The sequence below is a fragment of the Triturus cristatus genome, chromosome 12 (assembly GCF_964204655.1).
Source record: "Triturus cristatus chromosome 12, aTriCri1.1, whole genome shotgun sequence".
Taxonomy (NCBI): domain Eukaryota; kingdom Metazoa; phylum Chordata; class Amphibia; order Caudata; family Salamandridae; genus Triturus; species Triturus cristatus.
The window spans coordinates 35,856,222-35,880,555 of NC_140595.1; the positions used below are offsets into that span (position 1 = coordinate 35,856,222).

General features: G+C 44.6%; 1 protein-coding gene across 1 annotated transcript in view; it reads left to right on the forward strand.

Moving 5' to 3' along the window:
* Positions 1-24,334, forward strand: part of RAB3A (RAB3A, member RAS oncogene family) — a 121,320-nt gene that overhangs the window by 77,198 nt on the left and 19,788 nt on the right. The window lies entirely within an intron of this gene.

The following is a 24,334-nucleotide window of genomic DNA, read 5'->3' on the forward strand; positions in this document are numbered from 1 at the left end:
TGCAGATGCAACATAAACAGTTGAGGATATTGCCCAATAAGAAGAATTTGTGAGTGAATTATAAAACTCGAACAGGTGGATTTTGTGGTGGGGATGTGGTATAAGAGGTTACAAGCTGAATCTAAATGAACAGGCTAAAGTCAAAAGTAAATGTGAAGATTTGATGCACGTTAAGTACTGCAATAAACAGTGGTACAATATTAGTAAATTAATATATACAGTACACATTGAAAGGAGCAAACTTTTAATGTATGATAATTTAGTTGGTATGCAATATCATATCCGCCAGTTAAAATAAAAAAATTCTTATATATTGGCCACTTGTTATGCGCTTTTTAAAGACATTTTAAGTATATTTTTCAAGTTGTTATTGTTGAGGAGTATTGCACCGCTGATGTGGGCTAGGCTGAAGTTTTGAATACATTTAATAAAAGTTCTGACATAGTAAAAAAAGTATTTTATGTGTAATGGAAGATAATTCTCAATATTAAGTGAGATTTGGATGGAAAACTTGATTTCTCAATCTTGAATTGATATGCAAGAAAAGTCAATCTTGAGGGTATTTTTTATTTGGGACACAGTACATCGATCATTTATCATTGCTTACATTTAAAAAGCTAGAAAGCAGCCTCCTGCAGGGCTAATATAGCCATTCATCCTCCTTAGGCTATGTAGCTAATCCTTGCTTTACATTTTTAGAAAACAGCCCTAACCGTGGTAGTTAGTTGTATGTGTAACCAGTACTTTGTTAATAGCTGATTTATGGCCTGCAGACTCATTTATTTAGTACTGTAATCCCGCAGATCTCTGCCAATGCACATCTATCCTGGCCAGCATCACCGGCTGCTGTTTAAGTAGTGGGAACTAGTATTTAAGTACTCTGTGCTAGAATCTGTGTGCAACTGGCAGGCCCAAGGTTTGAGTCTTGGCAGGGTCAACTCTGCTGATAAAATATATAAATAATAATGAATTTTGTAACACTAGTAATGGGTATCACTGTGCAATGAATGATTATTTATGGTAGTGCCAGTAAACAAACGCTGCACAACAAAATAGGACAACCCAATATTCCCACAGGAGACTGGATATGAACATTAACAACACAGAGTGTCTCACGTAGGAGGACATTTTAAAACTCAGTTATTTGTTCTGGGGATATGGCAACCATGACCACTCCCTTACATATAATGCACATAGAGTAGTAAAAGCTATAAATTATACAGCACAGTAACTATGGAAAGGCGTACTTACTTCGACATCAACACAAATTTTATTAATTACATATACAATATAATATGGGTCAAAACAAAACGCACTATCTGCTGTCAACATCCCATCACCCAGATATTATTTCTCTTAGTTTCGATGGCGAGCCAGACAGATCAGGGAACCACCCAACCGTATTGTCCTCCTTAGGTTCAAGGAATATATCTCTAAGAAGAGAGGCTTGAAAAAGGATGGATGTCAGAACCATGCAGGCGTTATCACACCTGCCTTAACGCGGTCCTTTACAACGCATTCCGTTTGCACAAATGCGTTGCAAAAACGTGTAAAGGCTGCTTCCCCTTGTAAATCCATATTACATGTTTGCAGATTGTGATGGCCACTTCATCGACATTTTGGTTTCCTGTTTTCGAATAAGTACATGCAACCATCCCCAGGACCTAGTGTCGATTGGTACAATTCTGGAGACCCAAAATATACAATGAAACCTAAAACCATCAGAACACATTAGATTTTCGCAATAAGATAAATATAAACAATTGATAAAGTTAAAAAGAAGAAGATAAGTCCTAGTGAATCAGAGATGTGAATCCAACTCGCCAAGTAATTCACCTGAGAAGCCAAGTGAAAACAAACATCACCATATGAATTAAACAGATACCATCACCTGCACAATGGCCACCGAAACCCTACTTGCAATCAAAGTGGAGATACTCCAATGCTCCAAAGTCGAGCATAATCCCAGATTCTCAAAATCGACAAATAAATCCTAAAGGAAGAGCAAAAAATACACCACCCAAATCAAACCTAACAAATTAAAAAACAATGGGTCCATAAAAGGGAAGTAGAACCTGTGCTTAAGCATATAGTATACTTTACAAACAATGTGGGAGAAAACATCATGTAATCCCTGTAAATCAAACAGATCGTATTCAGTGTGATAGTATAAGAGAATATAATCGATAACTCCATACAGGGGTTTGTGTTACTAGCTGTTAGGTTACTGTCCAAGAACAGCATCCAAGCCAATGTGCGCTCAGTTCATGCGGCACTCTAGAATGAATCCAGTGCATTGCAGTCGAGTCACCGGTCTAAATACGGACGTGCACTCTCGAGTCATAACAGCTTCAAATCGTCCATATTATTAAGCTCGGAGTACCGCAATATTGGAATAGGCAAGAAATAGAGTCTAGAATATCGTAATCACTAAATAGATCAAATCAAAACGTAAACCATATTCATAAAACCACAAGTATTTAAATCAATACTGAGAGCAAATGTCAAAGGGAAGCATTCAATAAACTCAATAAATTGTCAAATCCATACCCAGTTATCAGCATTAATTAAATTTAAGCTGCAGGCAATATAATACTACGTAATTCAAATGTTAGAGAAGATAGTGTCAGGTGTAATCCAGAGCAAAGTGCCAAGATAGTACTGTCTTCTGTTAGGAAATAACTGTCCCATTAAATTGTGATGTTCATTGCCTCATAGAAGGGGCTATTCAACAAACTTTAAAACGTAGATTGATAACACGTCTATATAACTAAATGTGCAAACCCAGAAATGACCAACACCTCTTACTGTTGTTGCATAAAAGTCCTGATTTAATACCTCCTAAGTTTCCCTCTCTATCTGTTGACTGAGGCCTCTTGCAACAGAATCAAGGCGCCGATTCCATCTGTTTTCTTTTTGAGTGAGTGGTCGAGCCACATTACGGTTCGTAGTCGTACCTGACAGCATCTCCAGGACAAGCCATTGCATATGCATAACATTGCGATACATAGTTTGATAATGTTCAACCTAAAGGGCATTTTGCACAATACTGTAAATCCTCGATTGATGTTGGAGTATTCGGCGTCTAACACCCTATCACATGGGCATATAATACAGTAAACAACATTTTTAGAAGCACAGTTTGATAACCATCTGAACATCTACTCTTTGCCATCGACAAGACAACTCTTCGGGGTACTGGTATAATGACCTGCAGGGCAGACGCCACACTAATACTGACCTATAATAGGGTGAAGTCTCCATAACTGTGTGACTGATGTTTTCTAGGTTCTTAGTTTGCCTTCACTAGACTATCTCTCATGTTATGTCCTCTCTTGAAGGGAAACAGCATTTTTCCTAATGTGAAATTCATTGATTCTAGTAAATGCCAGCTTTTATAGTATAGTTTTTTTTATGTTTTTGGATTCAGGCCCATATATGGTTGCACGTGTGATGCGTTTGGTGTCTGTGCTTTCCACCTTTTCTTTCAAAAGTTCATCTCTGTTATTAACCCATGCTCTCTTCAGGGATTTCTTTACCGATCTTGGAGGGTAACCTCACGCAATCAGTTTACGCGACAATATTTCTGCTCCCTGAAATTAGTCTATTTTATTAGTGCATTTCCGTCTAATTCTTAAAAATTGGCCAAAATGCAACGTATCCGTCAAATTCCTGGGATGGAGGCTATTATACTTTAATAAAGTGTTCTGTGCAGTTGGTTTGGTATATAGTTTCACATATAGGAAATTTTCTTCACTTAATTGACAAATTGTGAAAATTATTATGAGAGTTACTTTGCTGAGCCTTCTTACTGGTTGGGTAGAGCTGAGGTGTGCCAACGTTAAGTCCTCTGCACGGCTGAGCCTATGGTTAGTGGCGTAGCAAGATGAGGTGCGGGGGCCCAGCCCCGCTCTTACCTGTGGCTGTCAATGGGCAATGAACGCAGGAATCGACTAACACCCCTCCTCGCCCTTTTCCGGGTGGCAGAAGCGGTTACCACCATGTGATGCAAAATGGCCTAGCTACGCCACTGCCTGAGTTAGAGGAACACAGTTTTTGATTTGTAATAACGCGGTCCAGTGGTGGGTGCCAGCACATATATTTGACGACCGGGACATATTTTTCCCCATCAGAATTCAACCCAGTGCAAGACAGAGAAAGAAAAGAGAGAGAAAAGAAGGAAGACAAAGATAGGAAAACAGCAACAAAGGGAGGAAGCAGAGGTGAAAATGAACCCACAACAATGCCGGAATTCAGGGTATGGCTCTGGGGTGGCTTTCCTCCTTTCTGAGCAATCGGTCTCTAGCGGTGCGCCTCGCCAATTTCTCTTCCAAAAAAAAGAGATATTACTTGTGGGGTTCCTCAGGGCTCTTCTCTTTCCACACTCCTTTTCAATCTTTATCTCCTTCCTTTAATTCATTCATTGAGAAAAAAGAATGTTGGAATTTTTTAACTACGCAGACGATCTTCAACTGGTGTTCAATGTTAATTCCTCTGCCTCATTTGAATCCAACGTTCAAGATACAATGGTTTTTATAAGTGACTGGATGAATAACAAGCATTTACAATGCAATGGTCTCGGCATTGTTTAAGTTAGAGCTATTGGCATTGCCACCTACAAAAAGCCACCCACACAGAGCCACACACACAGAGGCACACACATACACACACATAGAGCCTCCCACACACACACAGAGCCACCCACACACACACACACAGCCACACACACAGAGCCACACAAATACACAGAGCCACATACACACAGCCACACACACACAGACATTAGGGGGTGAGTGAAACACTGTTTCTGTATTATAGGCGACAGACAGTCAATAACTAACACAGCATTCAAAATAGCGCTACCAACACAGACTGCAACAATATGGCAACAAATAGTACAACCAAAGGAAACCTTGCGACTCCCTATGATGAAGGTGGTACGCAATTAACAAAAAAGCACAGTTCAAATGCAAAAATCCCAGAGTGTGGGGGGAGGGGTTACGTGATTATTTTGTTGCAGATCGTGATGCATTTTGGTGAAGACAGATCACGCAAGCTTTACAGACCATATAACGCCAAATGCTCAGATTTGTTTGTTTGAAGTTCTTCCAACCCTCTTAGCCAGCGGAGGGACAATGTAAAGGGCTGTTATTTACTAAACAGATTTCTAAAATACGTTTAAAGGGTAGAGGGACTCCCCGGTTCAGCCTTTAAAACATCCTATAATCCGAGTCTTTTTGGTTAAATGACACCAGCGGCGGATCCCGGTACTCACCCCCAAATCCTAGTCGGCCGCATTCTCCCTTCCGTGGTCCGTCCAGGCGCAAGATTCCGGGACCCGAAACTTTCTCCAAACTTCCCAAAAAACAAGCCTGGCCACCGTCAAATCCTCCTGTTGTCGTTTTCCCTCTTGGAACGCTGAAAAGCTCCAGACGGCAGAAATCCTGGAATCACTGCAGCCAGCCACAGCGCAAGGGGTGTAATGGGAGGAACAGCGCATGCCCAGAGGAGCATGGCCTGTCGTGGCAACTAAGACCCACTTCCTGCCGAAAGAAGCCCCAAACAAGCCCGCTGCGGAGTGCACCCTGGTGCCACTGAACCTGCTGCACTATAGATAGCTATGTCGGGTTGCAGCAAAGTTCTAAAGTTCTCAGTGTGCTAACGAGTGTTTTGAAACCCGAATAAAGCTTCCTCTGGCAGGAGAAGTTTGGCAGGTATGCCCCGCCTCCTCTTCCGGTTGTCAGTGCTTTCTACTTGTGTGGAAATGCAGGTAGAGCGTTGGTTGAGTACATGCATCGCACCCGATATCAGCACAGCAGTAATTTGGGGTAGTCTCCGAGATTCCTGCACTGAGCGAACTTGGTGGGCACGCTCCCAGTAATCGGAAAGCTATGATTGTCATGCCACACGTATTCACGCATTAACTCGCGCCTTTTAAAAAAAGTTTTTTGTTAAGTTTGTTTTTTAATGAAAAAATGTACTGCCTTAGTGAACAACTATCCCAGATCGTCAGGGAGCCTTTTCCGTAGCATAACCATTCACTCTCTTCAAGAGTGTGTCCTACAACACAGCCAGGAAGAAGGTCTACACCTTAGAGGCACAGCGGGTCTCCCTGCTCTGACAGTGAGGAGCCCCTGGGAAGTCTTGAGGGGATCTCGACCAGACCCGCCAGAACAGGGTAATCAAGTCCCCCGGTGCTCTGCTGTTCTGTAAAGAAACACCCCCTCTTCAAGCAAAGGGGGGCCCTAATGAGGCGGTGCCGCCATGTTTCACAGCCTGGCCACCCCAGTGGGCACTGCATGTACTCCATTTATCTAGGCATTATTGGCCGATATTCTTGTGTTTTTGTGGTAAATGCCGGAAGGAAGCCCAGAGGGACCAACAATAGCAGCTTCGCACGTGTCCTAAACAAACCGAGGTTGCTTGGCGAAGGTTTTGTTCTACCGAGAGCGAGATCTCTGCAGCCAACTGAGACCGCCATGCTTGCCCACGCTGGGAGCCATCATCGCCACCTGTGGCCCTCACTAGAAAGGAGGCGCTGCTTGGAACAGGACTGCACCGACCTTCAAGCCGCTACAAATAAACTGAACTGCCACGCGCGCCTTGAAGAGAAAAGCGCTGCGCTAGGCGCGGCGAGGCGGGAAGTCCGCCGTCTGGACCAACCACGCTGCATCCCGCTTCACATACCCCTATGCGTGCTTGCCGCATACATCCAGCTAATCGCCGCAGCGCTGCCCAGATGTTGGTGGTAAACACTCGCTCATTAGTGCAGGTTTATATATAGAGCAGGGGGAGAGGATGAGCACACCACCGCCTTTCTCCGAGGCGAGGCAGAAATGCCTCGGAGAAAGGCAGCGGCGTTTTCCGATTCGGAGGCGTGTTTCTTTTTCTCTCCTCTTGCCATTGGCTGGAGGAGAGAAAAACGCGCCCGGGCTAAAAGCAACGAAAAAACACGCCCCCGAATCCAAAAAGGACGGGGCCTGTTCGGAGTGACAAACCTCTTCTTCAATGGCTGGCCAGCATTTAAGAGGCCAGCCAAGGGAGAAGAGGACGGGTTCAAGCCCCACTTCTCCAAGTCACTAAATCTCGCGAGCGAGACTGCGCAAGCGCAGCCTTCGCTAGCCGAGACCTAACAATCAGTTGAAGCTGATCCCGGATAAAACTGAGCTGATTTTAACTGGTGGGTCAGCAAATCCATGGCATTCTAATTTCTGGCCCCCTAAATTTGGTAATCCCCCTGTGCCAGCTGCCTCGTCTAAGAGCCTGGGGATCATTATCAGTAATGATATGTCCATGAAGGCTCAGATTAGCTCTGTAGTCTCTGCTGGCTTCTTTCAGCTGCACAGAGTAAAGAAGATCAGTAGATTCTTGAGCAGGGAAGCTATGATTCTGGCCACTCTAGCCCTAGTGATCTCTCGCTTGGATTATGCCAACTCACTGTATGTTGGCATTCCACAATACCAACTAAGGCGCCTCCAACTAGTTCAGAACCAGACGGCCAGGCTGATTTTTCATCAGCCTAAATGGCATCATGTTAGCCCATTAATGAAAAGCCTTCATTGGCTTCCAGTGAGCATGCGCTGTGCTTTTAAGATGGGTTGCACCATTTTTAAAGCACTACATTGCCACGGTCCGGTTTTTATTTCGGCCCGCTTGCACCGCAATACTCCCTCTCGTAATCTTAGATCTTTTCATTTGAATCTGTTGGAAGTTCCTACAGCCAAGCGAAAGAAGCATGGTGGATTAAGGTTCTCTGTCCTCGCTCCGCAATTCTGGAACTCTCTTCCGGCGGAGGTTAGGTGTTTGACTTCTCTTGCCCAGTTCAGGAAACAGTTAAAGACCTGGTTGTTCACTCAAGCATATACTGATTAAAGCAATCCCCCTGCCATCGCCGCGATCCTTACCTGAGCGCCAAGAAGCCGTTGGTGTACGCGCGCTTAATAAATGCTTTTAACATAACATAACATTAACATAACAACAGGAAGGGCTGGGTGGGGGAAGAAAAGGCATTAAGTGGAATCCGGACTTGGAATTTAGAAACCTTGGCATTCGGTACCGCAAGATGTGCTCCGAAGCAAACATTTTGGGTCACTCACTTATATATTTATTCATTTATTAATAAAGCACTAGAGTTCCAAAACTGAGCGGGCGTGCAAAGAAGCTAACTCTTAGTTTATGCTTCGGGATCTGATTATTTCTCATTTAGATGGAGGTCATTGGGTGGGGCAAAGGGGGCTTGTAACCCAGCATTGCCCCCTCCTTTCCCCCTCCAGCTCCCCTTTGAGGCTGGCATACTTTTTAAAGTGGGTTGCTTTCCTTCTAGAGTGCATTGGCAGTTTATATGAGCAAAATGAAATCCATTCAGATTGATTGACACTTTACTGACTCAAACCGTATACTCCCTCTTCTGTCTGCTTCTGTCTCACATGTCAGCACCCATGAGACATAAAGTTTCCCTTAAGTCTAAGATGTTCAGTTTAGCCAGCTATCTTGAGTCTACCAACAGCGCTTACTTACAATGTACTAACTCTTCTTGATAGATGTTTTTTCAGCCCAACTCCAGCAGAGAGTGTTGGACAGAACTTATGTATCTATCATGTGGACAACACAACAGCCAAGGAGTACATCTGACAAAGCTATCCCACCTCAACGGCTCACTGCTTACATACTCGGCCTTTCCTTGCCTTCTCTTGGTTTTTTTGCTTTGGAATTGTCTAGCCCTCTTTTCAATGTTGGCTCCCACTTTACATACTTTCTGTCATGAACTTAATACCTTCTCGAACCCTAAAGATCCCTGAGCGTTCTTTGGCTGTATAGTTATAGTTTTTAGAGATTGGCTGCTTGGTGTCCAAGATGTTGAGTAGAAGGTCCTTGGGGTGTGGGTAGATTACTGCTGGCTTTACTCAGAGTTTTCCTATGTCGATTTGACTGGTCTCTGGGCTGATTTAATTCAGTGAGTGGCTGGTATTTGGGTTTTAAGTTAATTTCGGATCAGTGATGGTGGATTGGGGACCGGGTTTATTCTAGTTGTGATTGTGCGATCGGTCTCGTATGCATTTTGTAAATGCGACCCATGAATCCCAAGTTAACGTTTAGCCTAGTCCTGCATAAGTCTTTTAGCATTTGTTGTGCAGTGTGATGTGCGCCGCTGTCAACGGTCCTTGTGCGCCTTCCACGCACCATGCGCTGGGCTGGCTCGTTCACCCTGTTGCCAGGAGGCAGATCTCACTTTTCGATTTTTAATTGTATTGAGTACTGATGAGAAAATAATACTGCAGCCCATCCCAGAGTTATTGTTGTGCCGCGGGGCTCATGTTAACAAGGACAATGGATCACGCAAGGTGAGAGCCCATGGCAGGGGACTTGCCGCGTCAGCCATCTTGGCAGTGTATCACTGTTTCAGGAGATTACGGCGTGCTCATTCATTCAAAGCTACATTTACACTGAGTGGTCTTTCATTACGGTGAGTATATGCAAATGTGTACCATTTAGAAACCCACAACAAGTCCATGGACTTGTTTTCGAAATGCAACAAGAGCTCATTGCAGTGCGGATGGAAACACCCAGACCCCGCGTGGCATTCAGCAGTCCCCGTCATCTCGGCCATGCAACAGTCAGCAGAGCTGTCTAGCAGATACATGCAGGGACCGATGGAGTGGAGTTGCTCGTCTTGTGCCCCGTACAATGACAATACAAGCTCATGAGAGTTTTGACATGTACCATTGCACTCGGAATGCTGCCTCATACCCAAAAACTGACCCATTCACTAAGGACCCAACTAGATGTTTTCTAGACAATACAGAATACAGGAAGTGAAGAACCATGAAACGCCATGAAAATCTCCAGCCACTGACCTTTATTCTGTTCCTGTTATGTCCCTTGGGCCATTCTAGAAAGACGGAGGACACAGACCATGCGTGGCACATGAAGTTTCAGGGCTTCCTCCCTGACCCCCTCTGGCCTGGGTTTTGGTGCAACAAGTGCCTTAGCCCACCTTTTTCATCTGTTTATTTGTCCACTATGTATGAACTTTTCATTTTCAACATCCTGGTATTGGTCTCTTCGGCCACCCTGAAAGTGAGGGAACGTATAGCCCCAGTCCAATCTCATGAATTGGTTTTATCTCCTTAATGTGAAGCCTTTAGGCAGCCATGACTTTAAGTTTCTCTTTCCAGATATCTGCCCCTGAGGCAAGCATACACCTGCCCGTTATAGCCTCATAAGTATCCCATTTCTGAGTTTGTGAACTGCCCTTCCACTGTGAGCCCAAGGGCTTACCCCAGCTTGGAGCCTACCACCCGTGCCGCATACCAAAAACTGAGAGTTGTGGCTGTTCCCATCCTACCCAGCCTGTCAGTGGTCGTGAGTTCTCCATTCCCACCCATCACTGATCCAATGAGCTATCTCCCAACGTCTTCTTTGTACATCTTATTCCTTGCTGGAAATTGTCTTCCAGTCTGTCTTTTTAAAGTATATCTTGTTTCAGCCTGATGTTGTTTGAGTATTTTTGTCCTTCTCCCTCACATAGGTTAGGGAGGAAGGGGGAAAGATCTTCTGACCCCTAAAAGTCTACCAAAGCATATCTACAGTGTATTTAGGGTGGAAAGGCTTTGGCGTCTTGACTGTTACCTACAAGATGACAAAAGGAAGGGAGTTCCAAAGGTGGATAGCCAGAGAAAAGAAGGTTCCACTGCTTGTTCAGACCCTGTGAGGGTGGCCACACACAGATTGCTAGAGGGGGATTCAGCCACTAAAATTGGAGAAGCACACGGACTAGTCCAGTCTGACCCACGGAGATGTGGTACATTCGGCTCCAATGCTGAATATTTTTCTGATTGTGGGTGCGGCGTTGGAGAGGGAGGATGCCCAGGGTTCTGTTGAGTGGCCTCAACAGAATCAAAATCTATGCAGTGGTTTCAAGGTGCGCACTCCAGTTGCCTTGAAAGCCCACCATCTTTGGAACCAGGCATGCTTGCCGTGTCGTGCACGGGGTATCATTTGAGTTTCATTGAACACCATATGAGAGCTCACATAAGGGCCACTGGTCACCTTACAAGATGTGTGCAGTGTGCGGAAAGTGTCTGCAGCTGAGTGGAACCCAAGAGCTGCATTATGCACTCGCTGGAGTCTGTCAACAGTCTTACAGGATCCAATGATGCTGTTAAGAATGGATCTGATGCAAAAGGAGGCTAAGCCACTGTGCATGGCCTGGCTGCTTACACTTATACACCGACAGCACATGCGTGTTAAATTGACACAGAAGCTATAAATATCTAACCCGGCTAGTCACTTTTTAGTCGCATTTTGCAAATGCAGTAACTACGTGTTTTTGCCTGCAGTCTTGTTCTCCACACACCTGTTGAGGCTACTTTCCTATATTGCACCTATATGATGAAACTGTAACTTACACCTATGTGCTGAGGAAACATCTTTTGAGATGAGACACGTTTTGTGCTGGAGTTCCCATGTGCGGTTGCTTTGGGTCCATTATTCGCGCTGTGATTACGTGGAGCGTGGTTAATCTCAGGCACTGATCATTTTCTTTGTTAGACATTTATCTCGTTTTTAAGGTAATCCAAAATACATCTTCAGTTCTCCATTCCTGTCTTCCCTTTTCTGTTTTTATGCTTGCTTGGGATATCCTCTGTGATCTCTTTCCTCAATCTTACCCTATTTCATCAACCATAGCCGTTCCGAGGCACCATAATTTACCTAACCTATTCATAACTTTTTACTATTTACCTGTGGCATTGCATATTCCTTTTAAATTTGTATTTTTCTTCTCCTGATTTAAATACCCAGCGTATTTTGGATCCCAAGTTTGAAAAACAGACATGTCACATGGCTGGTGGGACACTTACGCCCTCCACCAGGACCTTTGCTTTTCTACTGTTTCGCTTTGACGTTGGCATCTCTTTTGTTGAGACCATATTTGTCCTCAGATGAACTGGTAAGATGCTGGCATCAGCCTCTATGCCCTTTGAAAGTCTACACTCCATAGTAGTGAACAGAATTACTGATCTTTGCTACTAGCAGCCATTTTCCCACATCAGGGTTTCTACACCATCTGCTTGGCTTAAGTATTTGATCTTTGAATAGTCTCAAGAAGAGCTAACACACTGATTATTAGCACAAGCTAATACAGTTTGGAAACGACTATGAAGGATTTTGATACTAGCACATAGTGTTGTAGTAATTTACGGTAGGAAACAATAGCAAAATGTCATGTTGGAATGCAAAATTTTATATCAAACTGCTCTTAGTTTTGAAACATTAAACTGAAATCCATTATTTTTGCTAACAATCATGTAACCGAAGTAGGTAGTATCGAGCCCGGCCAGGCACAGATGTAGATTCTTACTTAGGAGCTTTCACCGATTCACCAGGGGAATGTATGACGTTACTACGCCATCTATTACCCCGCAGTAGGTTACAACGCGGACGTTACATCGTCCATGTTGTTACCACGCATGGCTTTACATCGCAAGTCGTTTCAACGACTTGCACTAGGGGGCGCGCTAGACATAGGAATAGTACAATTTACTATTCCTACTCCAGTTAGCACAACAGCAGGGAATGTGTTGGATTTCAAATCCAACACATTCCCTGGTGTTACGCGCCATCTAGCGAAAGTTGTTGAAACGACTTGCGATATAATGCCATGCGTGGTAACAACGCGGACGATGTAACATCCGCGTTGTAACCTACCCGCGTGGTATTACCAGCGTTTTAAACGCTGTTTCCCCTTTGGGAATTATTCCATTTCATAGTGACATTTGACTTGACCAAATTAAGTATTACAGGTCCAGGGATTTCCGTCTAGGCGAACACATCAATCATGCACTTGTCCATCCTCCCATGTCGTCCAACAATGGCTTCCTAATACTGAGGTGGTGCACCCCTGGCTGAATCAACTGACACATTAGCTTCTCTACAGTCCTCGAGCTCTAAAGTCTTGTCGATATATCTGGAGTAGTTCACTGCTTCCATACCTTTCAAAAGTGAACCAGTTGTAGCCCAAGCAGCATTTACCATGTGACACACAATATCCCTTCAGCCTTTGCTGTACTTTGGACTCTGCTGTCAGCATCATCTTCCAGGCACCAATATCATCGGGCAACCCCTGAGCTCTTTGATCGTTCCCAAATCTCGCAGACTGAGGTATATCCTCCAAAAATAACATAAAACACCTTGTTTGTTGCTGCACGTTAATGACATAAAAGTTTCTGTATCTGGGGCGTGAGGTACCTGTTATGCATTGTTTTTTGTGTTATGTGTTTCCTTGTGATGTAAACATCTGGATTACAGTGGTTATATGCCTTCGCCGGTTTTTGTATTTTATTTGTTCTTTCTCTCGGCCAAGCGGCTCCCCCAGTGAGAATTGTACATCTTTTCTGCTCCCCTTCCCCGTCTTGAAGTAGCTCGCACAGCTTCAATATTAATGCATTGGATATGGAATATTCATGACCAACATTTCCAGATGGCATTGCCTAACTGATGACTTCCATTTTGTTAGCAGGATGCGCCTCCGAAAGGTGTCAGTACAAATACCGGAGTCTGTTTCCTCCAGTCTACCCTTTCTGATTTGCATTGATTAAACCTCTTACTTTTGCAGTCTTTAAACAGTTAGTAAACTAGAATAGGACAATCTCCCTCCCTACTTTTTGGAGTTACGCATCGCTGGTGAATGATACATTTTGAAATAAATGAATCAGTTCTAGGTATCAGTGTGCAGTTAAACTCCAGTCTTATCAATTGTAGCAAAGCTTGTTCCAAAGAGCCCAGAGCCGCGTCATGGCGCTATGTTCTTGGTACTTTGTTCAGAGAATATCAACAGGCGCTGGACTCTTTTTCCCGAAAAAAAGATGGTCTGAGACAGTCTACCCATCATGACTGATATAATCTCTATTTAAAATAAACATTACAATTTGCCTTGATTGGACCTGGTAAGCCTTCAGTTCCTTGCCGTGTTCCAACTAGGAGAGAAACGGATGCATTGTTAAAGGAAGTTGGTTCCAGAGTGGTGGAGTAGTGGTGAGGAGACCCAACTACGCGTCACGGCCCTTAGGGCTTCTGGGCCTTGGGGATGACTGATCCCCTTACTATAGGTAGTCCAAAGAGCTTATTTGTCAGAGAAGTATATATTTTAGGATTTCTTTCTAGCAGAGGAATGTAACAGAAGAACGTTTGCAATACAAAGATATGCTAATCAGATGACGTGGAATTTCCAAATGACCAAAGACCTACAAGTTCAATGCCCCCGTACAAGCGCATATCTCAGCAGTAGAAACTATTACACCAATTGCCTTAATATTTCACACTTTAATAGCTCAGAATCCGCATAGCATACATTTGGTGGCTGTGACATGACGGATTAGTTGGGTGTTGCCGTGGAGACTGTGCCAAACGGTAGACCAAAGTCATAAGAAGCGTACCGGGGACGGTGGGAAGGACTCGGTTTGCCCATCTGTACTCTAAGCACAGGCCTTATAGTCTCAGCCTTCATCAAGAATATCCTTCCCTAAGGCCTTCTCGAAGGCGCGAGCCACGCGCATGTTCTGAAAGTGACAGCTTGAGAGGTATGACTGCGTCGCGGGCAGGCTGGCGTTCTAATAAAAGCCCTGGACGATTCACAATGCAGGTAAATCAATACACGGCATGCGCGCTGCTCAAGGAGCGGAAAACCTATCTGGGTCATTGTGTGGCCGTGAATACCAATGAGATGTCACAGTCACTGCCAACTAGTGTTTTAAACATCCCCTATTTCACAAGTAGCCTGCTTTGGAATGTGCTAGGACTTGCAAGCCTGAATGAAGGTATTAAGCCATATCCATCTTTAAACATAATGCATGCCCGACTCCTGCACGAAGAAGCACTCAGTGTAGGAATAAAGAACAGCGATTCTGACTTGTGTGAAATGTTCTTCTCTTAATGTCCCCTCTATAGTGTGTTTTCTAAATTGCTTTTAACATAGGGTCAGAAATAGCTTATTTCTAGGTGTCGCTAATGCTGTTCAGATAGTAAAACAAATCAAATTAAAATTAAGCTCTCACTAATTGCTGGTCAGTTTGTCTAGGGAACTGTTCAGAAAACAGTTTTTTAGCTCTTGTTTGCTGACCGTTCTTAGCTAAGCCCTGGTCTTGCTACCTTATGTTGGTTTTATGTGGTTACATTTCTTTTTATAGTTTTGTTTTTGACTTATGTTGCAGTGTTGGCACCTTATGTGTCAGTTGCATAGGTCTCTTCTCTTGAGAGCTGTTGATGTGTTAGTTTTATGTTTTCTTTTTTTCCTGTTCTATTTGTTGCTCCTTGAGGGTGGGTTCCTGAAATTGCTGCTCATTATGAACAGTAAATTAAAGTAAAGTACAAAAATTCCAAGCCTCTGGCTTCAGGTATATCGAGTACGGTCCAAGACCGGTCAGAGGTTTTGCACCATGTGAAATAGAGTGGAAAAAGTGCCCTCATTCCCACTCTCGGTGTTTCATGGGTGTGGTCTTGGTGTTTTGTGTGTGCAGTCCTAGCTGTGAGTTGTATGGTTAGTAGGGTAGCAGCGCCACTGGCACACTACAGGCATCAGCTGCGATGTGTTTACGCCCTGACGTAAATGGGTTGTAAGTTCACTGCTCCTTCGCGCTGGCTGTGGAGAGCGAGTGACCGAGAAGTCTCTCCTCTTTCCTGTACGTACCAAACTCTACTGCCTGTGTTCTCCCACCCAGATCTGCGGTCCGCGCGCATAGGCCGTAGTTGTCAAGGCACCCCGCCGCCTTTATATCGGGCACCCTATCACAAAGTCTCACATTGTATCTTTAGTGGATGCTGCTCTCTCTACAGGCATAGGTGATTGGTAGAGACAGAGGGGAACCCATAGTGATGTCACAGTGTTTAGGGGGCATGCATGTTGTCTATTGGCCAAGCTGTGACTTTGAAGCCTCAGGACATGAGGTTGTAATCCACCTTTCTGGCCCTGGCCTAAACAAAGTGTAATCCTGGTCAAATGAATACATTTGCTTGTGCCTAAATTCATAGGCACCTTGATGAAGTGTGTGAAAGACATTGCATTTGGAAAATATATGAAATTTTTGTCCATGCGCACAATTCAAAGGACTGAATAGGATAAACTCCTCTTTCTTGGATGGGGACAAAGATATGAATTCGAACTTTAATGAGGGGATTATAGCTGCTTAAGATAAAAATGGTCATTTTAAAAATGTAGTGTAACGCGGCGGGGTCTCAACCACACCAAGGTACGACACAGAACTAAGCGAGTCTAAGCAAGCCTGCAACCCTTGAAAGAGTTTGATGGAAAAATCTTTATAGTTGAAGATACATTGAAATAAAAAGAGGCTCCTAAGAGTAATAAGGTACAATTTGAGCAAGTACATTCAGAATACTACTCCACTCGGAAGTGATTAAAATTCTTCAGGAAAGTTCCATCCGGTCTGCTGCTCCCAGTGCATTTGTGCTGTCATCTGAATTTTGTGAGTCATTGGCAAAGTATTTTATCGACCAAATCTAGGCCATTGACCCATCCTTTCTGTCCTCTGCAGAATGACCTTCTCTTTTGATGTCTGCTAAACCATCTGTTAGTTCCATTTTTTTTTAGATTTCTAGGCACTGATCCTGAATCAATCTGTAAACTGATATCAGCTGCTTTACATCAGGATCTCCAGGTGACCCTTGCCCAGAACATGTTTTCAGTTTGGTGACTTCTAAAATTAGCTCACTGGTGTCTACCGGTTGATGCCTCTCTTGAGTCATGCAAAGTGCTCACTGGATGGAAGAAGCATCGGCAAAACCAAAAGGTCTTGCCTATGCGAGATCTATTGAGTTTGTCAGTGTTTTTTTTGTTGCCGTGGTGTATATCATAGCACATATATCTATCTATCTATCTATCTATCTATCTATCTATCTATCTATCTATCTATCTATCTATCTATCTATCTATCTATCTATATATATTTTTTTTACTTTCAACCATGCTGCACGTCAGCTGGGGTGATGTATAGAATGGCTAAAAAAACACAATAAGAAAGCCAAATATCGTTTGTGTATGCTATAGCTATTTGACGGGTGGGACAAGCAACACGGGGCGGCTGCCGCATTGTTGGAGGCCCCCTCTTACACACCAACCCATTGTGTTGAGGAACGTGCTACCATAGCTTCCAAACGGCTCTGTGTAAAGTGAGATACACTCACTAGTCCTGGCTTTGTAATCCACAGTATTTAGCATGCTGCGAATTACATGTCTATACCCGTATTTCTAAATTCGAAATACAAGTCCCAGAATGCAAAGAGCTCTTGGCTCAACAGCTAGCACCAGCTATTGTTGTCTCATATCAAAACTCTAGAACAAGCCTAATAATTTTTTGCAAGATAAACGGATTAAATGTATAGTTTTTGCAGACACTGGATATTTCTGAAACGTAGTTTGACAAATGCCAATGTGCGTTTTATTTTTTAGAGTAAGTAGAAATTTGTGCAGGAGGCCATGCCAAACTTTTCTGCAGATCGTTTAATCTCCTGATTTTTGCTATGGCACTTAACCCCGGGTGTAATGGGCATAGCGGGGCTAAGCGGAGGTCTACTGAGTTGTGAACAAAGTCCGTGGACCTCCGCTACGCTACGCCACACCACGCCACCCGCCTCCACCCCCCCTATATTAACAATTAATTGTAAATGACTTAAAATTAAATTAAAACCACTTACCTGGCATGCGGCGTCCCTGGGCTGCCCTGCTCCTCTTCCTCGCCGTCTAGGTAATTCTTTGAGAAAACTGTGCATGCGCGCGCGCTCGCATGCGCAGTTTTCTCAAGTGGTTTTAATTTAATTTTAAGTCATGTACAATTAATTGATAATATAGGGGGGTGGAGGCGGGGGCTGGCCAACTCCGCTGCGAGTTTTCGGAGATTTGCCTTTTCCGCATTCTCCGCGTTACTCTGCGTGACGCGGAGGAGGCACATCTCAACACACTCCGCGGGCGAAGCGAAGTTCTCCGCCCGGGTTTGCACTGATTACAATGTAGGTTTTTCATGAGCAGTGATCTTTGCCTTGGAGTCCGGTCGGTGTCGTGTAAGTTCTGGGAATCCACAGTACTGCACTTCAGAGGCAGTTGCGTGCCAGTACCGTGCTTCCACATTCTCTTCGGTACATGCCTGAAGGTGAATTCATGTTTTTGGGAGGTCAACTTTCCAATGCAAAACCATAATGATATTATGTTCTGGTGACATATAGGTGATGTGACCTGGCAAACATCGCTCTACGTTTCTTTAAAACAAAAGAAAAACCCTTGTCAAGCAAAGGGTAACCATCCCTGATGAATGTGGAGAAGTAATGGGAGAAATGAGAGTAAAATTCCAGTTTCGGCGTCAACTTCAACATCCTGTTATTCTTGGCAAGTCACTTAATCGCCCCATGCCAGAAAATGACCTTGTGAAGTGAAATTGGTGCTTGTGTAAAGCGCTCCAATGCAACTTTGAAGTCAGCTGAAAGCAAAACAAACATGAGGCTCCTTCGAAGATGCAGCTTGCCATTTGACCTCTGTTTTTGAATACACAGCAAATGTCACAAAATTCAAAGGCCTGTTTCCAGAAAGCGAGTTTGTGGAAGAATACAGTAAACACAGTTTAGGAAACAGGAGGGACAAATGGAACCTGGAGAGCCTAAAGCAAATAAAGCCAGCAAACAGAAAGCCACAAAGCAATGGGCTGAATGCATTCCTATGTCAACTTTCTGGATGTACCCAAGATGTGTTCAGCAAACCACCAGACATGTGTTCTATATGGTAGGTAGGCTGTGACCTAAAATGGCCAGTATCATTCCCTTATTGAAAGAAACACCAGACCATTCAATTTCAAGTGACAATCATGACATCGTTCTGCTCCCATTTTGAGCGAAAACGTCTGAGAGGATTGTAAACATCGAGTGAATGGAGCATTCAGCTTTAAATTTGACTCTGATGGTAATGCTATTTATAAGTGGAATGGTTGAATAACCATCAACACAACCCCCCTGTGATGGTTAGATTATCGTATTGTTTTTAACAAAATAGAATACAAAATGTGTGAGATATTGGGAAATGAGTTCCATATGTCTTAACCATAGCCAATCATTCAAGTGTGAGCTCTTTCATCGATGTTGTCCGTCGAGGGCTTTGCGTTCGCCTCGGCTTGTAACCCCGAAGTCCCATATTATCTGAAGATGCAGTGGCAGGGTCGATGCCTTGCTTACATAATACCCAACATCTGGAATGCGTTCTTGCTCTCTCTTTGAGTGGGATCTAACTTGTAGATGCAGGAAAAAGGGAAAAAAGTGGCTTTTCCTGCATTTATGTTCATTATATTAGGGCCTCATTTCTTTTTTGCACCAGGACACCTTTTGACAACTACGCACTCTACAAAACAATACAAAAATATAAATAAACCCTCCAGCGACCAACACGCACTTGTTGTGTATTCCAGCACCAGATTGTGACTGAGCTTTTCAGTATTGCTTTGTTTATCTCCTGTTACTATGTTAGTTTTGTTGGTAGAACGCTTCCAAACTTTACAAGCTCTCAAAGGGTCATTAATGTTCTTTTACTGGTTTCACACTTTTGATAAAACCACTCCAACGCAGAGATGTCAGTGCACGCCAAAGAGAAAAAACTTGTGGAGACAGAGGTCCCAGGTTACAATAAAACAAACTAAATGGCTACATATCTCGGATTGAACAGTAATAAAAAGATTGAAGCTATTTGTAATAATGCAAGTTTGGCAAGAAGTGTGTAGGCAGTACTTCTGTGGTTTCCCAATACTAGTTGTTCATCTGAAAATATGCTCCTAAGATTTGGGGCAGCTTCTGAGAAATCTTTCAAGAGGGCAACAATATCGTATGGAAGGTCCCCTCAGCGGCACACATCATGAGGCATTTTAGGATTGGCTTCTAAACCCTAGTCTTGCCAGCGCTTGGCAATCAGGGGTTGTTTTTTTGTAACACTGACACTGGTGTGTTTTCAATAGAGCTTGCCTACAGTGGGACATCTCCCTTTCTCGTGTCAAAAAAAAGTGGGCACCTTGCACCAGTCCAAACAACCCTGATGGTGATTTAGGAGGTCAAAGACAACCTTAGAAAGCTATCCAAGAGGTAGTTGTGGAGAGCAGCCTTCAGGCTTAGTCCAGAAGGAATGTAAAGCAGCTTGTTTTACCAGAATGCAACCTTATAGTATTGGTTAAATGAAAGGAGTACAACACAGTAGTTATAAAAATATGTATTTATTAATATAACACTCTCTAGTATGACACAGTATCTTCTACTCTAAGATACTCACAAAACACACAATACTGTAGCACAGAAACAATAGTAAATAGCACTAATACACCGTGGGCTCCAGGGGGAGACCAAACCATATACTAAAATAGTGGTATAAGAACCACGACTGTCAAGACAGTGTCTAGATGACGTTGAATCGCTGGAACCCCAAGGAACCACCCAAGGTGAGTAAGTAGGGACCCAACTGCGTGCTCCTTACAACTCTATGTGAAAGTTGCGGTTGGAGGTTTAGAGATTAAGGACCCTTCCCTGTGGACTTCAAAGAAACCCTAATGGCTAGGGCGCTCGACCTCGGACCTGGGGCACTGGGTTCGAGTCTCAGTAATGATGCTGAACATTCTGTGATTCTGGGCAAATCACTTAATCTCCCCGTGCCTAACAAAAAAATGAATGTGTGTCCTCATGTAACGTAACTGGTGCTACGTAAAGCGCTCTGATACCTGATTGGATTCGGGTCAAGTTCGTGCTATATAAAACTCTGCAAAAAAACTAAAGGTTGGAGAGCCACCCCACCCATGGATACCGTAGTACCAGAGTTACTTATCCCAGAGGAGCCGGGTGCATAGGTCTGAAGTGGCGTCGGAAACCGCCTTTGAACCCAATGAAGGACTTCGAAGAAGAGCCACTGCTGGAAGGAAAAAAGGGTCCATTGGTATCCAAAGGTGGATTCTGATCGAAGAGTTCCTGAAAGCAGAGGGGACAGAGTCTGGATCACTCAGGAGTGACCAGGGGCTCGGTAGACGAATGCCCACCGATGTCGGGTGCTTCAGGTGTGTTGAGGGGGTTCTTTACTCTGCAGCCTCCAGGACCAGGAGATGTCAAGGACAACCAGAAGCTGGATACGAGCTGTCCCACTAAGGATGTCGAGTGCTGGGGAGTCAGTGTCCGGCGGGAGCACCAACAAGCCTTGGCAACGGCAACTCACGCAGAAGGTCAAGTAAGGTTATGGTTCGGACCAGCAATGTACAGGAAATTCACCAAAGCAAGGGGAGTCAGGACAGGCTTGGAGCAATCAGAGGAGCCCAAGAAAAGTAAATTTGACCCTCAAGTGGACTCACAGGTGAGAAGCACAGGAGTTGCGAGGGGACCTCAAGCGGTTTCACCAAACAGCAGCCCACGGAGCACTCGGTGCAAAGAGGCCGGAGTTCTTGGTAAGAACTGGTGCCAGATGTTGGGGCTACTCGGAGCCAACTACACTTGCCTGGAAAATGTCATCAAACATATGCAACTGCAAATGACCGCTGTGCACAGGGGTACAGGTATTGCAGCTCCCAAGAGGGATTCTGTCCTCAAACTGGGTGAGAAGGTAGCTCAGACCTTATGGAACGTAGGAAGCCACCTCTTGTGTTGCTGGAGCATCTATAGTCCGTAGGAGCAGCAGACCAGTCAGTCGCAATGTGGTGCCTGTGAATGCAGCGGAGTGACTCCTTCACACCAAGGGAGATGTGTTAGGTTGTCCTTGATGCTCCACAGGTCCTGCACGGAGCCTGTATGGTGCACGGGCACATACAATGCTTCAAACTGAGAGGGAGACGAAGTCGGGCCCAAACGAAGTCCAGAGTGTCCAGACAGTCGAAGTTCAGTGGTAACTGGTTCAGAATCTTGTCCACCTCGAATCTAGGGTCCTACAGCCAGGTCAGCCCTTTTTCTACTCACGAGAGAGGGTTGGACAGATTCAGGGGACCCTCCCAGGGGAGGGTCTGGACAGTGGGAAGGTTACTCCCATGTCCTTTGTCCAGTTTTGTGCCAGAGCAGGAGCCGACGGCTCCCAGGACTGGTTTGAACTGGACTATGCACAGGGACACCAAATGTACTTCTCATGCAGCCTTTCTGTCGCTGGCAAGCGCACCCACCCAGCCCTAATAAACTAAATCCTGTCTGGGAGGTGGTCTCAGCTCCCTGTGACAGGATGCCATGTGCTCCACCTTCCTCTGCTCGATCTTGGCTCAGCAGCAGGAGGGCAGAAATGTGTCTCTGATCGGCAGCAACCATTTTGTGCTGCCCGGGACTAGAAGGCTGGCACCGGGTACACCAGGGACCCAACGAAGCTCGGTTCTGAGGGCTGGAATCATATCTCCCACACAGGTTACTGGTGTGGGGGTATGATTCCACAATGTTTGACACCAAACACGATAGGGTTACTTTCTGCCGTTGTAGAGTTGGTCATCACGGTGTCGCATAATGCAACTCTATATGTCGTAAATGGCTGCAGCACTAACAACCCGGGAGAATGGACTCCGTAGGCTGCAGGGGTGTCCTGCTCATGCAGTGGCACCCCCTCACATAGAACCAAGCAGCCTGCCTTCAGGATTGTCAAGGCCTGCAGCAGGGGTGGCTTATAGGTTCTAAGTGTAGTGACCCTTAGATATAGTACACCTGTATCTTAAGTAAGTGGTGCATGCACCAACTTACACAGGCTGCAATGGCAGGCCTGTAGGTTCCATTTTGCATGGCCTCTCATGGGTGGTATAATACATGCTCCAGTCCATGGGAGGCCTCTGGGGTACCTATGCCCTGGGTACATAGGTATCATATACTAGGGACTGAAAAGGGTACCCAGTATCCAATCTAGAGTGTACCTTAGTACATGGCATTCTAGTTTAGGGGATAGACTGGGGTCCTGATTAGCAGGATCCCAGTCGGACTAGTCAAAAATATTATCACATTAGGCAAAAAATGGGGGTAACCATAAGAAGCAGATCCTACTTTCCTACACCAGGCGTTTAACTTTCTCTTCTCCTTGGTGGATCTGCGATGCTCTCCTGTAGCTTGCTCTTAATTACTATCTCTCCGTCATCTTCACTATTGCTGCTGCCGCAGCTCTTTTTGACCACTAGTGTCCCTGGTGAATGAAGAATGGCAAGAAGGTTGGGCCATCACCACTGTGAGGAATATTGGCAGAAAATCCGTCAACACTTGTCATCTGGACAAGAAATTTAAAGTTGGGTACGTGCTCTGGCACTAACAACGGTGCCTAAGCCGCTGTGACCCAAGGGCATGCAGCCGAAGCTTCCTGTAGAGCTCTGGAAGGAACTTACCAGCAACTTCACTGTCTGCTCAGTCAACCACTGTTACAGGGACAACGGCTTCTACAGAAATACATCAAATGTGAACATAAGCTCACGTTCACCTGCACAGCTCACTGCAGACTTACAGGTGAGGCTGCTTTTTCTGTAAACAAAAAGGAGGAAAAGCAATTTTTTTTAGTGCAGACACCAAAGAGGTCATGGAAAAAGTAGTCGATCCTGTTGAGGGGTTTGACAAGTATCTTACACATCTCTCTTCATCCTTAAAGGGCTCCTGTGAGGACTTGATTTCAGTCTCTTTCCCGATACTGGGACCCATTTTACTTCATCATTCTGGAAGAAGCTACTCTGCATTAGGGAAATCTAGAGCAGCTATTGATCTACAGACAAACATCCTTCTTAACAGCCTGAGCTCAGCCAAGATGATATCATTCAACTCTGTACGCCTGTGCGATACTGCGGAGGATAAATCCTTGTAGACTCTATTTCTGCACCTTGATTCGCTCTTTACAACCCTCGGCCACGTAATACTAAATGTTAGGATCAGTTCAACCTTAAACATCAAAACAAGTAGTCACAGAAGGGAACAGACCACTTCCTCTGAAAGGCGAGTGAATCTGTACACGCTTCTGCCGAGCCCTTCAAACCTTTGATGACTTCTTATACAGCTCCTCTGTAGAGTCAGTGCTTCATGGACGACTGTCACCCCTCCTGCATTTCTTTACTATGCACAACACTTCGGTATCGTATACAAACAAAAATTATCCATTTCATTGATAAAGTGCTAATAAAATAGGGATGCAGAAAAGTTTTTAACTGGGCATGAGCAATTTAGGGATGTCTGCAATCAAGAACAGAACTGGTAGGAAGGTTAACAGAGCTCTTACAGATATTAGGGAGGATCCTGCGAGGTGGACTGGGGTGGATATTCTGGGGTTTATAGCTGAGTTGGTTAGCCTGGTGGGTGGTCACAAAAGGGTGAAGTGTGCCCGAATGTATGA